This window comes from Camelus dromedarius, unplaced genomic scaffold, assembly GCF_036321535.1.
Source record: "Camelus dromedarius isolate mCamDro1 unplaced genomic scaffold, mCamDro1.pat HAP1_SCAFFOLD_183, whole genome shotgun sequence".
In the NCBI taxonomy this organism is placed as follows: domain Eukaryota; kingdom Metazoa; phylum Chordata; class Mammalia; order Artiodactyla; family Camelidae; genus Camelus; species Camelus dromedarius.
In genome coordinates, this window is record NW_026989846.1 from 1,535,458 (window position 1) to 1,550,241 (window position 14,784).

Genomic DNA, 14,784 nt, shown 5'->3' on the forward strand with positions numbered 1-14,784 from the left:
AGCAGAGAAAATGTGTCTACTGCAACCCGTTCCCTTGGTGCTAGATGAACGAACGTCTCTCCACTTGCTGACTTCTGAGAGATAAGTGTGTGTGAAAGCCGTACTTCACCTAGCTTTTTGGGAACACAAAGTTTCTTTTCAGTTGCAAAACCATTCCATACATATATATGGGGAGGTACAAGCTCCAACTCGTTTTTACAGTGAAAACTGCAGGAAATTCAAACCGGCACTAGGAAACAGACTGAGAAAACAGAGAAAAAGTGTCTCCTGCATCCCGTTCCCTAGGTGCTAGATGAATGAACGTCTGTCCACTTGCTCAGTTCTGAGAGATAAGTGTTTCTGAAAGCCGTCCTTCACCTAGCTTGTTGGGAACACAAAGTTTCTTTTCAGTTGCCAACTACATTCCATACATACATATGGGTAGGTACTAGATCCAACACGGTTTTACAGTGAAAACTGCAGGAACTTCAAACCGGCACTAGGAAACAGAATGAGAAAGCAGAGAAAAAGTGTCTCCTGCAACCCGTTCCCTTGGTGCTAGATGAACGAACGTCTCTCCACTTGCTCAGTTCTGAGAGATAAATTTGTGTGAAAGCCGTCCTTCACCTAGCTTGATGGGAACACAAAGTTTCTTTTCAGTTGCAAACTCCATTCCATACATATATATGGGGAGGTACTAGCTCCAACACGGTTTTCAAGTGAAAAATGCAGGAGCTTCAAACCGGCACTAGGAAACAGACTGAGAAAGCAGAGAAAAAGTGTCTCCTGCAAACCGTTCCCTTGGTGTTAGATGAACGAACGTCTCTCCCCTTGCTCAGTTCTAAGAGATAAGTGTGTGTGAAAGCCGTCCTTCACCTAGCTTGTTGGGAACACAAAGTTTCTTTTCAGGTGCAAACTCCATTCCATACATATAAATGGGGGGGTACTAGCTCCAAATAGGTTTTACAGTGAAAACTGCAGGAACTTCAAACCGTCACTAGGAAAGAGAATGAGAAAGCAGAGGAAATGTGACTCCTGTATCCCGTTCCCTTGGTGCTAGATGAACGAACGTCTCTCCACTTGCTAAGTTCTGAGAGATAAGTGTGTGTGAAAGCCGTCCTTCACCTAGCTTGTTGGGAAAACAAAGTTTCTTTTCAGTTGCAAACTCCATTCCATACATATATATGGGGAGGTTCTAGCTCCAACTCGGTTTTACAGTGAAAACTGCAGGAACTTCAAACCGGCACTAGGAAACAGACTGAGAAAGCAGAGGAAAAGTGTCTCCTGCAACCCGTTCCCTTGGTGCTAGATGACCGAAAGTCTCTCCACTTGCTCAGTTCTGAGAGATAAGTGTGTGTGAAAACCGTACTTCACCTAGCTTGTTGGGAACACAAAGTTTCTTTTCAGTTGCAAACTCCATTCCATACATATATATATGGGGAGGTACTAGCTCCAACTCGGTTTTACAGTGAAACCTGCAGGAACTTCAAACCAGCACTAGGAAACAGAATGAGAAAGCAGAGAAAAAGTGTCTCCTGCAACCCGTTCCCTTGGTGCTAGATGAACGATCGTCTCTCGACTTGCTCAGTTCTGAGAGATATGTGTGTGTGAAAGCCGTCATTCACATAGCTTGTTGGGAACACATAGTTCCTTTTCAGTTGCAAACTCCATTCCATACATATATATGTGGAGGTACTAGCTCCAACTCGGTTTTACAGTGAAAACTGCAGGAACTTCAAACCGGCACTAGGAAAAATTCTGAGAAAGCAGAGAAAATGTGTCTACTGCAACCCGTTCCCTTGGTGCTAGATGAACGAACGTCTCTCCACTTGCTGACTTCTGAGAGATAAGTGTGTGTGAAAGCCGTACTTCACCTAGCTTTTTGGGAACACAAAGTTTCTTTTCAGTTGCAAAACCATTCCATACATATATATGGGGAGGTACAAGCTCCAACTCGTTTTTACAGTGAAAACTGCAGGAAATTCAAACCGGCACTAGGAAACAGACTGAGAAAACAGAGAAAAAGTGTCTCCTGCATCCCGTTCCCTAGGTGCTAGATGAATGAACGTCTGTCCACTTGCTCAGTTCTGAGAGATAAGTGTTTCTGAAAGCCGTCCTTCACCTAGCTTGTTGGGAACACAAAGTTTCTTTTCAGTTGCAAACTCCATTCCATACATATATGTGGGGAGGTACTAGCTCCAAATCGGTTTTACAGTGAAAACTGCAAGAACTTCAAACCGACACTATTAAAGAGACTGAGAAAGCAGAGAAAAAGTGTCTCCTGCAACCCGTTCCTTTGGTGCTAGTCGAACGAACGTCTCTCCACTTGCTAAGTTCTGAGAGATAAGTGTGTTTGAAAGCCGTCCTTCACATAGCTTGTTGGGAACACATAGTTCCGTTTCAGTTGCAAACTCCATTCCATATATATATGGCTGGTACTAGCTCCAACTCGGTTTTACAGTGAAAACTGCAGGAACTTCAAACCGGCACTAGGAAAAATTCTGAGAAAGCAGAGAAAATGTGTCTACTGCAACCCGTTCCCTTGGTGCTAGATGAACGAACGTCTCTCCACTTGCTGACTTCTGAGAGATAATTGTGTGTGAAAGCCGTACTTCACCTAGCTTGTTGGGAACACAAAGTTTCTTTTAAGTTGCAAACTCCATTCCATACATATATATGGGGAGGTACAAGCTCCAACTCGTTTTTACAGTGAAAACTGCAGGAAATTCAAACCGGCACTAGGAAACAGACTGAGAAAACAGAGAAAAAGTGTCTCCTGCATCCCGTTCCCTAGGTGCTAGATGAATGAACGTCTGTCCACTTGCTCAGTTCTGAGAGATAAGTGTGTTTGAAAGCCGTCCTTCAACTAGCTTGTTGTGAACACAAAGTTTCTTTTCAGTTGCAAACTCCATTGCATACATATATGTGGGGAAGTACTAGCTCCAAATCGGTTTTACAGTGAAAACTGCAAGAACTTAAAACCGACACTAAGAAACAGACTGAGAAAGCAGAGAAAAAGTGTCTCCTGCAACCCGTTCCATTGGTGCTAGACGAACGAACGTCTCTCCACTTGCTAAGTTCTGAGAGATATGTGGTTGTGAAAGCCGTTCTTCAACTAGCTTGTTGGGAACACAAAGTTTCTTTTCAGTTGCAAACTCCATTCCATACATATATATGGGGAGGTACTAGCTCCAACTCGGATTTACAGTGAAAACTGCAGGAACTTCAAACCGGCACTAGGAAACAGAATGTGAATGCAGAGAAAAAGTGTCTCCTGCAACCCGTTCCCTTGGTGCTAGATGAACGAACGTCTCTCCACTTGCTCAGTTCTGAGAGATAATTGTGTGTGATAGCCGTCCTTCACCTAGTTAGTTGGGAACACAAAGTTTCTTTTCAGTTTTAAACTCCATTCCATACATATATATGGGGAGGTACAAGCTCCAACTCGTTTTACAGTGAAAACTGCAGGAACTTCAAACAGGTACTAGGAAACAGACTGAGAAAGCAGAGAAAAAGTGTCTCCTACAACCCGTTCCCTTGGTGCTAGATGAGCTAACGTCTCTCCACTTGCTCAGTTCTGAGAGATAAGTGTGTGTGAAAGCCGTCCTACACCTAGCTTGTTGGGAACACAAAGTTTCTTTTCAGTTGCAATCTCCATTCCATACATATATATGGGGAGGTACTAGCTCCAACTCGGTTTTACAGTGAAAACTGCAGGAACTTCAAACCGGCACTAGGAAACAGACTGAGAAAGCAGAGAAAAAGTGTCTCCTGCAACCCGTTCCCTTGGTGCTAGATGAACGAACGTCTCTCCACTTGCTCAGTTCTGAGAGATAAGTGTGTGTGAAAGCCGTCCTTCACATATATTGTTGGTAAAACAAAGTTTCTTTTCAGTTGCAAACTCCATTTCATACATATATATGGGGTGGTACTAGGTCCAACTCGGTTTACTGTGTAAACTGCAGGAACTTCAAAACGGCACTAGGAAACAGAATGAGAAAGCAGAGCAAAAGTGTCTCCTGCAACCCGTTCCCTAGGTGCTATATGAACGAACGTCTATCCACTTGCTCAGTTCTGAGAAATAATTGTGTGTGAAAGCCGTCCTTCACCTATCTTGTTGGGAACACAAAGATTCTTTTCAGTTGCAAACTCCATTCCATACATATATATGGGGAGGTACTAGCTCCAAATCGATATTACAGTGAAAACTGAAGGAACTTCAAACCGGCACTAGGAAACAGACTGAGAGAGCAGAGAAAAAGTGTCTCCTGCAACCCGTTCCCTTGGTGCTAGATGAACGAACGTCTCTCCACTTGCTCAGTTCTGAGAGAAAAGTGTGTGTGAAAGCCGTCCTTCACCTAGCTTGTTGGAAACACAAAGTTTGTTTTGAGGTGCAAACTCCATTCCATACATATATATGGGGAGGTACTAACTCCAAATCGGTTTTACACTGAAAACTGCAGGAACTTCAAACCGACACTAGGAAAGAGACTGAGAAAGCAGAGAAAAAGTGTCTCCTGACACCCGTTACATTGGTGCTGGATGAACGAACGTCTCTCCACTTGCTAAGTTCTGAGATATAAGTGTGTGTGAAAGCCATCCTTCACCTATCTTGTTGGGAACACAAAGTTTCTTTTCAGTTGCAAACTCCATTCCTTACATATATATGGGAATTTATAAGCTCCAACTCGGTTTTACAGTGAAAACTGCAGGAACTTCAAACCGGCACAAGGAAACAGACTGAGAAAGCAGAGAAAATGTGTCTCCTGCAACCCGTTCCCTTAGTGCTAGATGAACGAACGTCTCTCCCCTTGCTCAGTTCTGAGAGATAAGTGTGTGTGAAAGCCGTCCTTCACCTAGCTTGTTGGGAACACAAAGTTTCTTTTCAGTTGCAAACTCCATTCCATACATATATATGGGGAGGTACTAGCTCCAACTCGGTTTTACAGTGAAAACTGCAGGATCTTCAAACCGGCACTTGGAAACAGAATGAGAAAGCAGAGAAAAAGTGTCTCCTGCAACCCGTTCCCCTGGTGCTAGATGAACGAACGTCTCTCCACTTGCTCAGTTCTGAGAGATAAGTGTGTGTGAAAGCCGTCCTTCACCTAGCTTGTTGGGAACACAAAGTTTCTTTTCAGTTTTAAACTCCATTCCATACATATATATGGGGAGGTACAAGCTCCAACTCGTTTTACAGTGAAAACTGCAGGAACTTCAAACAGGTACTAGGAAACAGACTGAGAAAGCAGAGAAAATGTGTCTCCTGCAACCCGTTCCCTTGGTGCTGGATGAGCGAACGTCTCTCCACTTGCTCAGTTCTGAGAGATAAGTGTGTGTGAAAGCCGTCCTACACCTAGCTTGTTGGGAACACAAAGTTTCTTTTCAGTTGCTATCTCCATTCCATACATATATATGGGGAGGTACTAGCTCCAATTCGGTTTTACAGTGAAAACTGCAGGAACTTCAAACCGGCAGTAGGAAACAGAATGAGAAAGCAGAGAAAAAGTGTCTCCTGCAACCCGTTCCCTTGGTGCTAGGTGAACGAACGTCTCTCTACTTGCTCAGTTCTGAGAGATAAGTGTGTGTGAAAGCCGTCCTTCACTTAGCTTGTTGGGAACACAAAGTTTCTTTTCAGTTTTAAACTCCATTCCATACATATATATGGGGAGGTACAAGCTCCAACTCATTTTACAGTGAAAACTGCAGGAACTTCAAACAGGTACTAGGAAACAGACTGAGAAAGCAGAGAAAAAGTGTCTCCTGCAACCCGTTCCCTTGGTGCTGGATGAGCGAACAGCTCTCCACTTGCTCAGTTCTCAGAGATAAGTGTGTGTGAAAGCCGTCCTACACCTAGCTTGTTGGGAACACAAAGTTTCTTTTCAGTTGCAATCTCCATTCCATACATATACATGGGGAGGTACTAGCTCCAACTCGGATTTACAGTGAAAACTGCAGGAACTTCAAACCGGCACTAAGAAACAGACTGAGAAAGCAGAGAAAATGTGTCTCCTGCAAACCGTTCCCCCGGTGCTAGATGAACGAACGTCTCTCCACTTGCTCAGTTCTGAGAGATAAGTGTGTGTGAAAGCCGTACTTCACCTAACTTGTTGGGAACACAAAGTTTCTTTTCAGTTGCAAACTCCATTCAATACATATATATGGGGAGGTATGAGCTCCAACTCAGTTTACTGTGTAAACTGCAGGAACTTCAAACCGGCACTAGGAAACAGACTGAGAAAGCAGAGAAAAAGTTTATCCTGCAACCCGTTCCCTAGGTGCTAGATGAACGAACGTCTCCCCACTTGCTAAGTTCTGAGAGATAAGTGTGTGTGAAAGCCGTCCTTCAACTAGCTTGTTGGGAACACAAAGTTTCTTTTCAGTTGCAAACTCCATTCCATACATATATATGGGGAGGTACTAGCTCCAACCCGATTTTACAGTGAAAACTGCAGGAACTTCAAACCGGCACTAGGAAACAGACTGAGAAAGCAGAGAAAAAGTGTCTCCTGCAACCCGTTCCCTTGGTGCTAGATGAACGAACGTCTCTCCACTTGCTCAGCTCTGATAGATAAGTGTGTGTGAAAGCCGTCCTTCACCTAGCTTGTTGGGAACACAAAGTTTCTTTTCAGGTGCAAACTCCATTCCATACATATATATGGGGAGGTACAAGCTCCAAATCTGTTTTACAGTGAAAACTGCAGAAACTTCAAACCAACACTAGGAAAGAGACTGAGAAAGCAGAGAAAAAGTGTCTCCTGCAACCCGTTACCTTAATGCTAGATGAACGAACGTCTCTCCACTTTCTAAGTTCTGAGAGATAAGTGTGTGTGAAAGCCATCCTTCACCTAGCTTGTTGGGAACACAAAGTTTCTTTTCAGTTGCAAACTCCATTCCATACATATATATGGGGAGGTACTAGCTCCAAATCGGTTTTACAGTGAAAACTGCAGGAACTTCAAACCGGCACTAGGAAACAGACTGAGAAAGCAGAGAAAAAGAACTCCTGCAACCCGTTCCCTTGGTGCTAGATGAACGAACGTCTCTCCACTTGCTCAGTTCTGAGAGATAAGTGTGTGTGATAACCGTACTTCACCTAGCTTGTTGGGAACACAAAGTTTCTTTTCAGTTGCAAACTCCATTCCATACATATATATGGGGAGGTACTAGCTCCAACTCGGTTTTACAGTGAAAACTGCAGGAAATTCAAACCGGCACTAGGAAAGAGAATGAGAAAGCAGAGAAAAAGTGTCTCCTGAAACCCGTTCCCTTGGTGCTAGATGAACGAACGTCTCTCCACTTGCTCAGTTCTGAGAGATAAGTGTGTGTGAAAGCCGTCCTTCACCTAGCTTGTTGGGAACACAAAGTTTCTTTTCAGTTGCACTCCATTCCTTACATATATATGGGAATTTAGAAGCTCCAACTCGGTTTTACAGTGAAAACTGCAGGAACATCAAACCGGCACTAGGAAAAAGACTGAGAAAGCAGAGAAAATGTGTCTCCTGCAACCCGTTCGCTTAGTGCTAGATGAACGAAAGTCTCTCCAATTGCTCAGTTCTGAGAGATAAGTGTGTGTGAAAGCCGTCCTTCACCTAGCTTTTTGGGATCACTAAGTTTCTTTTCAGTTGCAAACTCCATTCCATACATATATATGGGGAGGTACTAGCTCCAACTCGGTTTTACAGTGAAAACTGCAGGAACTTCAAACCTGTACTAGGAAACAGACTGAGAAAGCAGAGAAAATGTGTCTCCTGCAACCCGTTCCCTTGGTACTAGATGAACGAACGTCTCTCCACTTGCTCAGTTCTGAGAGATAAGTGTGTGTGAAAGCCGTCTTTCACCTAGCTTGTTGGGAACACAAAGTTTCTTTTCAGTTGCAAACTCCATTCCATAAATATATATGGGGAGGTATGAGCTCCAACTCAATTTACTGTGTAAACTGCAGGAACTTCAAACCGGCACTAGGAAACACACTGAGAAAGCAGAGAAAAAGTGTATCCTGCAACCCGTTCCCTAGGTGCTAGATGAACGAACGTCTCCCCACTTGCTCAGTTCTGAGAGATAAGTGTGTGTGAAAGCCGTCCTTCACCTAGCTTGTTGGGAACACAAAGTTTCTTTTCAGTTGCAAACTCCATTCCATACATATATATGGGGAGGTACTAGCTCCAAATCGGTTTTACAGTGAAAACTGCAGGAACTTCAAACCGGCACTAGGAAACAGAGTAAGAAAGCAGAGAAAAAGAACTCCTGCAACCCGTTCCCCCGGTGCTAGATGAACGAACGTCTCTCCACTTGCTCAGTTCTGAGTGATAAGTGTGTGTGAAAGCCGTACTTCACCTAACTTGTTGGGAACACAAAGTTTCTTTTCAGTTGCAAACTCCATTCCATACATATATATGGGGAGGTATGAGCTCCAACTCAGTTTACTGTGTAAACTACAGGAACTTCAAACCGGCACTAGGAAACAGACTGAGAAAGCAGAGAAAAAGTGTATCCTGCAACCCGTTCCCTAGGTGCTAGATGAACGAACGTCTCCCCACTTGCTAAGTTCTGAGAGATAAGTGTGTGTGAAAGCCGTCCTTCAACTAGCTTGTTGGGAACACAAAGTTTCTTTTCAGTTGCAAACTCCATTCCATACATATATATGGGGAGGTACTAGCTCCAACCCGATTTTACAGTGAAAACTGCAGGAACTTCAAACCGGCACTAGGAAACAGACTGAGAAAGCAGAGAAAAAGTGTCTCCTGCAACCCGTTCCCTTGGTGCTAGATGAACGAACGTCTCTCCACTTGCTCAGCTCTGATAGATAAGTGTGTGTGAAAGCCGTCCTTCACCTAGCTTGTTGGGAACACAAAGTTTCTTTTCAGGTGCAAACTCCATTCCATACATATATATGGGGAGGTACAAGCTCCAAATCTGTTTTACAGTGAAAACTGCAGAAACTTCAAACCAACACTAGGAAAGAGACTGAGAAAGCAGAGAAAAAGTGTCTCCTGCAACCCGTTACCTTAATGCTAGATGAACGAACGTCTCTCCACTTTCTAAGTTCTGAGAGATAAGTGTGTGTGAAAGCCATTCTTCACCTAGCTTGTTGGGAACACAAAGTTTCTTTTCAGTTGCAAACTCCATTCCATACATATATATGGGGAGGTACTAGCTCCAAATCGGTTTTACAGTGAAAACTGCAGGAACTTCAAACCGGCACTAGGAAACAGATTGAGAAAGCAGAGAAAAAGAACTCCTGCAACCCGTTCCCTTGGTGCTAGATGAACGAACGTCTCTCCACTTGCTCAGTTCTGAGAGATAAGTGTGTGTGATAACCGTACTTCACCTAGCTTGTTGGGAACACAAAGTTTCTTTTCAGTTGCAAACTCCATTCCATACATATATATGGGGAGGTACTAGCTCCAACTCGGTTTTACAGTGAAAACTGCAGGAAATTCAAACCGGCACTAGGAAAGAGAATGAGAAAGCAGAGAAAAAGTGTCTCCTGAAACCCGTTCCCTTGGTGCTAGATGAACGAACGTCTCTCCACTTGCTCAGTTCTGAGAGATAAGTGTGTGTGAAAGCCGTCCTTCACCTAGCTTGTTGGGAACACAAAGTTTCTTTTCAGTTGCACTCCATTCCTTACATATATATGGGAATTTAGAAGCTCCAACTCGGTTTTACAGTGAAAACTGCAGGAACATCAAACAGGCACTAGGAAAAAGACTGAGAAAGCAGAGAAAATGTGTCTCCTGCAACCCGTTCGCTTAGTGCTAGATGAACGAACGTCTCTCCACTTGCTCAGTTCTGAGAGATAAGTGTGTGTGAAAGCCGTCCTTCACCTAGCTTTTTGGGATCACTAAGTTTCTTTTCAGTTGCAAACTCCATTCCATACATATATATGGGGAGGTACTAGCTCCAACTCGGTTTTACAGTGAAAACTGCAGGAACTTCAAACCTGTACTAGGAAACAGACTGAGAAAGCAGAGAAAATGTGTCTCCTGCAACCCGTTCCCTTGGTACTAGATGAACGAACGTCTCTCCACTTGCTCAGTTCTGAGAGATAAGTGTGTGTGAAAGCCGTCTTTCACCTAGCTTGTTGGGAACACAAAGTTTCTTTTCAGTTGCAAACTCCATTCCATAAATATATATGGGGAGGTATGAGCTCCAACTCAATTTACTGTGTAAACTGCAGGAACTTCAAACCGGCACTAGGAAACACACTGAGAAAGCAGAGAAAAAGTGTATCCTGCAACCCGTTCCCTAGGTGCTAGATGAACGAACGTCTCCCCACTTGCTCAGTTCTGAGAGATAAGTGTGTGTGAAAGCCGTCCTTCACCTAGCTTGTTGGGAACACAAAGTTTCTTTTCAGTTGCAAACTCCATTCCATACATATATATGGGGAGGTACTAGCTCCAAATCGGTTTTACAGTGAAAACTGCAGGAACTTCAAACCGGCACTAGGAAACAGAGTAAGAAAGCAGAGAAAAAGAACTCCTGCAACCCGTTCCCCCGGTGCTAGATGAACGAACGTCTCTCCACTTGCTCAGTTCTGAGTGATAAGTGTGTGTGAAAGCCGTACTTCACCTAACTTGTTGGGAACACAAAGTTTCTTTTCAGTTGCAAACTCCATTCCATACATATATATGGGGAGGTATGAGCTCCAACTCAGTTTACTGTGTAAACTACAGGAACTTCAAACCGGCACTAGGAAACAGACTGAGAAAGCAGAGAAAAAGTGTATCCTGCAACCCGTTCCCTAGGTGCTAGATGAACGAACGTCTCCCCACTTGCTAAGTTCTGAGAGATAAGTGTGTGTGAAAGCCGTCCTTCACCTAGCTTGTTGGGAACACAAAGTTTCTTTTCAGTTGCAAACTCCATTCCATACATATATATGGGGAGGTACTAGCTCCAACCCGATTTTACAGTGAAAACTGCAGGAACTTCAAACCGGCACTAGGAAACAGACTGAGAAAGCAGAGAAAAAGTGTCTCCTGCATCCCGTTCCCTTGGTGCTAGATGAACGAACGTCTCTCCACTTGCTCAGCTCTGAGAGATAAGTGTGTGTGAAAGCCGTCCTTCACCTAGCTTGTTGGGAACACAAAGTTTCTTTTCAGGTGCAAACTCCATTCCATACATATATATGGGGAGGTACAAGCTCCAAATCTGTTTTACAGTGAAAACTGCAGAAACTTCAAACCAACACTAGGAAAGAGACTGAGAAAGCAGAGAAAAAGTGTCTCCTGCAACCCGTTACCTTAATGCTAGATGAACGAACGTCTCTCCACTTTCTAAGTTCTGAGAGATAAGTGTGTGTGAAAGCCATTCTTCACCTAGCTTGTTGGGAACACAAAGTTTCTTTTCAGTTGCAAACTCCATTCCATACATATATATGGGGAGGTACTAGCTCCAAATCGGTTTTACAGTGAAAACTGCAGGAACTTCAAACCGGCACTAGGAAACACACTGAGAAAGCAGAGAAAAAGAACTCCTGCAACCCGTTCCCTTGGTGCTAGATGAACGAACGTCTCTCCACTTGCTCAGTTCTGAGAGATAAGTGTGTGTGATAACCGTACTTCACCTAGCTTGTTGGGAACACAAACTTTCTTTTCAGTTGCAAACTCCATTCCATACATATATATGGGGAGGTACTAGCTCCAACTCGGTTTTACAGTGAGAACTGCAGGAACTTCAAACCGGCACTAGGAAAGAGAATGAGAAAGCAGAGAAAAAGTGTCTCCTGCAACCCGTTCCCTTGGTGCTAGATGAACGAACGTCTCTCCACTTGCTCAGTTCTGAGAGATAAGTGTGTGTGAAAGCCGTCATTCACCTAGCTTGTTGGGAACACAAAGTTTCTTTTCAGTTGCACTCCATTCCTTACATATATATGGGAATTTAGAAGCTCCAACTCGGTTTAACAGTGAAAACTGCAGGAACATCAAACCGGCACTAGGAAAAATACTGAGAAAGCAGAGAAAATGTGTCTCCTGCAACCCGTTCGCTTAGTGCTAGATGAACGAACGTCTCTCCACTTGCTCAGCTCTGAGAGATAAGTGTGTGTGAAAGCCGTCCTTCACCTAGCTTGTTGGGAACACAAAGTTTCTTTTCAGGTGCAAACTCCATTCCATACATATATATGGGGAGGTACAAGCTCCAAATCTGTTTTACAGTGAAAACTGCAGAAACTTCAAACCAACACTAGGAAAGAGACTGAGAAAGCAGAGAAAAAGTGTCTCCTGCAACCCGTTACCTTAATGCTAGATGAACGAACGTCTCTCCACTTTCTAAGTTCTGAGAGATAAGTGTGTGTGAAAGCCATTCTTCACCTAGCTTGTTGGGAACACAAAGTTTCTTTTCAGTTGCAAACTCCATTCCATACATATATATGGGGAGGTACTAGCTCCAAATCGGTTTTACAGTGAAAACTGCAGGAACTTCAAACCGGCACTAGGAAACACACTGAGAAAGCAGAGAAAAAGAACTCCTGCAACCCGTTCCCTTGGTGCTAGATGAACGAACGTCTCTCCACTTGCTCAGTTCTGAGAGATAAGTGTGTGTGATAACCGTACTTCACCTAGCTTGTTGGGAACACAAACTTTCTTTTCAGTTGCAAACTCCATTCCATACATATATATGGGGAGGTACTAGCTCCAACTCGGTTTTACAGTGAGAACTGCAGGAACTTCAAACCGGCACTAGGAAAGAGAATGAGAAAGCAGAGAAAAAGTGTCTCCTGCAACCCGTTCCCTTGGTGCTAGATGAACGAACGTCTCTCCACTTGCTCAGTTCTGAGAGATAAGTGTGTGTGAAAGCCGTCATTCACCTAGCTTGTTGGGAACACAAAGTTTCTTTTCAGTTGCACTCCATTCCTTACATATATATGGGAATTTAGAAGCTCCAACTCGGTTTTACAGTGAAAACTGCAGGAACATCAAACCGGCACTAGGAAAAATACTGAGAAAGCAGAGAAAATGTGTCTCCTGCAACCCGTTCGCTTAGTGCTAGATGAACGAACGTCTCTCCACTTGCTCAGTTCTGAGAGATAAGTGTGTGTGAAAGCCGTCCTTCACCTAGCTTTTTGGGATCACTAAGTTTCTTTTCAGTTGCAAACTCCATTCCATACATATATATGGGGAGGTACTAGCTCCAACTCGGTTTTACAGTGAAAACTGCAGGAACTTCAAACCGGCACTAGGAAACAGACTGAGAAAGCAGAGAAAATGTGTCTCCTGCAACCCGTTCCCTTGGTACTAGATGAACGAACGTCTCTCCACTTGCTCAGTTCTGAGAGATAAGTGTGTGTGAAAGCCGTCTTTCACCTAGCTTGTTGGGAACACAAAGTTACTTTTCAGTTGCAAACTCCATTCCATAAATATATATGGGGAGGTATGAGCTCCAACTCAATTTACTGTGTAAACTGCAGGAACTTCAAACCGGCACTAGGAAACAGACTGAGAAAGCAAAGAAAAAGTGTATCCTGCAACCCGTTCCCTAGGTGCTAGATGAACGAACGTCTCCCCACTTGCTCAGTTCTGAGAGATAAGTGTGTGTGAAAGCCGTCCTTCACCTAGCTTGTTGGGAACACAAAGTTTCTTTTCAGTTGCAAACTCCATTCCATACATATATATGGGGAGGTACTAGCTCCAAATCGGTTTTACAGTGAAAACTGCAGGAACTTCAAACCGGCACTAGGAAACAGAGTAAGAAAGCAGAGAAAAAGAACTCCTGCAACCAGTTCCCCCGGTGCTAGATGAACGAACGTCTCTCCACTTGCTCAGTTCTGAGAGATAAGTGTGTGTGAAAGCCGTCCTTCACCTAGCTTGTTGGGATCACTAAGTTTCTTTTCAGTTGCAAAATCCATTTCATACATATATATGGGGAGGTACGAGCTCCAACTCGGTTTTACAGTGAAAACTGCAGGAACTTCAAACCGGCACTAGGAAACAGACTGAGAAAGCAGAGAAAATGTGTCTCCTGCAACCCGTTCCCTAGGTGCAAGATGAACGAACGTCTCCACACTTGCTCAGTTCTGAGATAAAAGTGTGTGTGAAAGCCGTACTTCACCTAGCTTGTTGGGAACACAAAGTTTCTTTTCAGTTGCAAATTCCATTCCATACATATATATGGGGAGGTACAAGCTCCAACTCGGTTTTACAGTGAAAATTGCAGGAAATTCCACCCGGCACTAGAAACAGACTGAGAAAGCAGAGAAAAATTGTCTCCTGCAACCCTTTACCTTGGTGATAGATGAACGAACGTCTCTCCACTAGCTCAGTTCTGAGAGATAATTGTGTGTGAAAGCCGTCCTTCACCTAGCTTGTTGGGAACACAAAGTTTCTTTTCAGTTGCAAACCCCATTCCATACATATATATGGGGAGATACTAGTTCCAACTCGGTTTTACAGTGTAAACTGCAGGAACTTCAAACCGGCACTAGGAAAAATTCTGAGAAAGCAGAGAAAATGTGTCTACTGCAACCCGTTCCTTCGGTGCTAGATTAACGAAAGTCTCTCCACTTGCTCAGTTCTGAGAGATAAGTGTGTGTGAAAGCCGTCCTTCACGTAGCTTGTTGGGAAGACAAAGTTTCTTTTCAGGTGCAAACTCCATTCCATATATATATATGGGGAGGTAGAAGCTCCAACTCGATTTTAAAGTGAAAACTGCAGGAACTTCAAACCGGCACTAGGAAACAGACTGAGAAAGCAGAGAAAAAGTGTCTCCTGCAACCCGTTCGCTTAGTGCTAGATGAACGAACGTCTCTCCACTTGCTCAGCTCTGAGAGATAAGTGTGTGTGAAAGCCGTCCTTCACCTAGCTTGTTGGG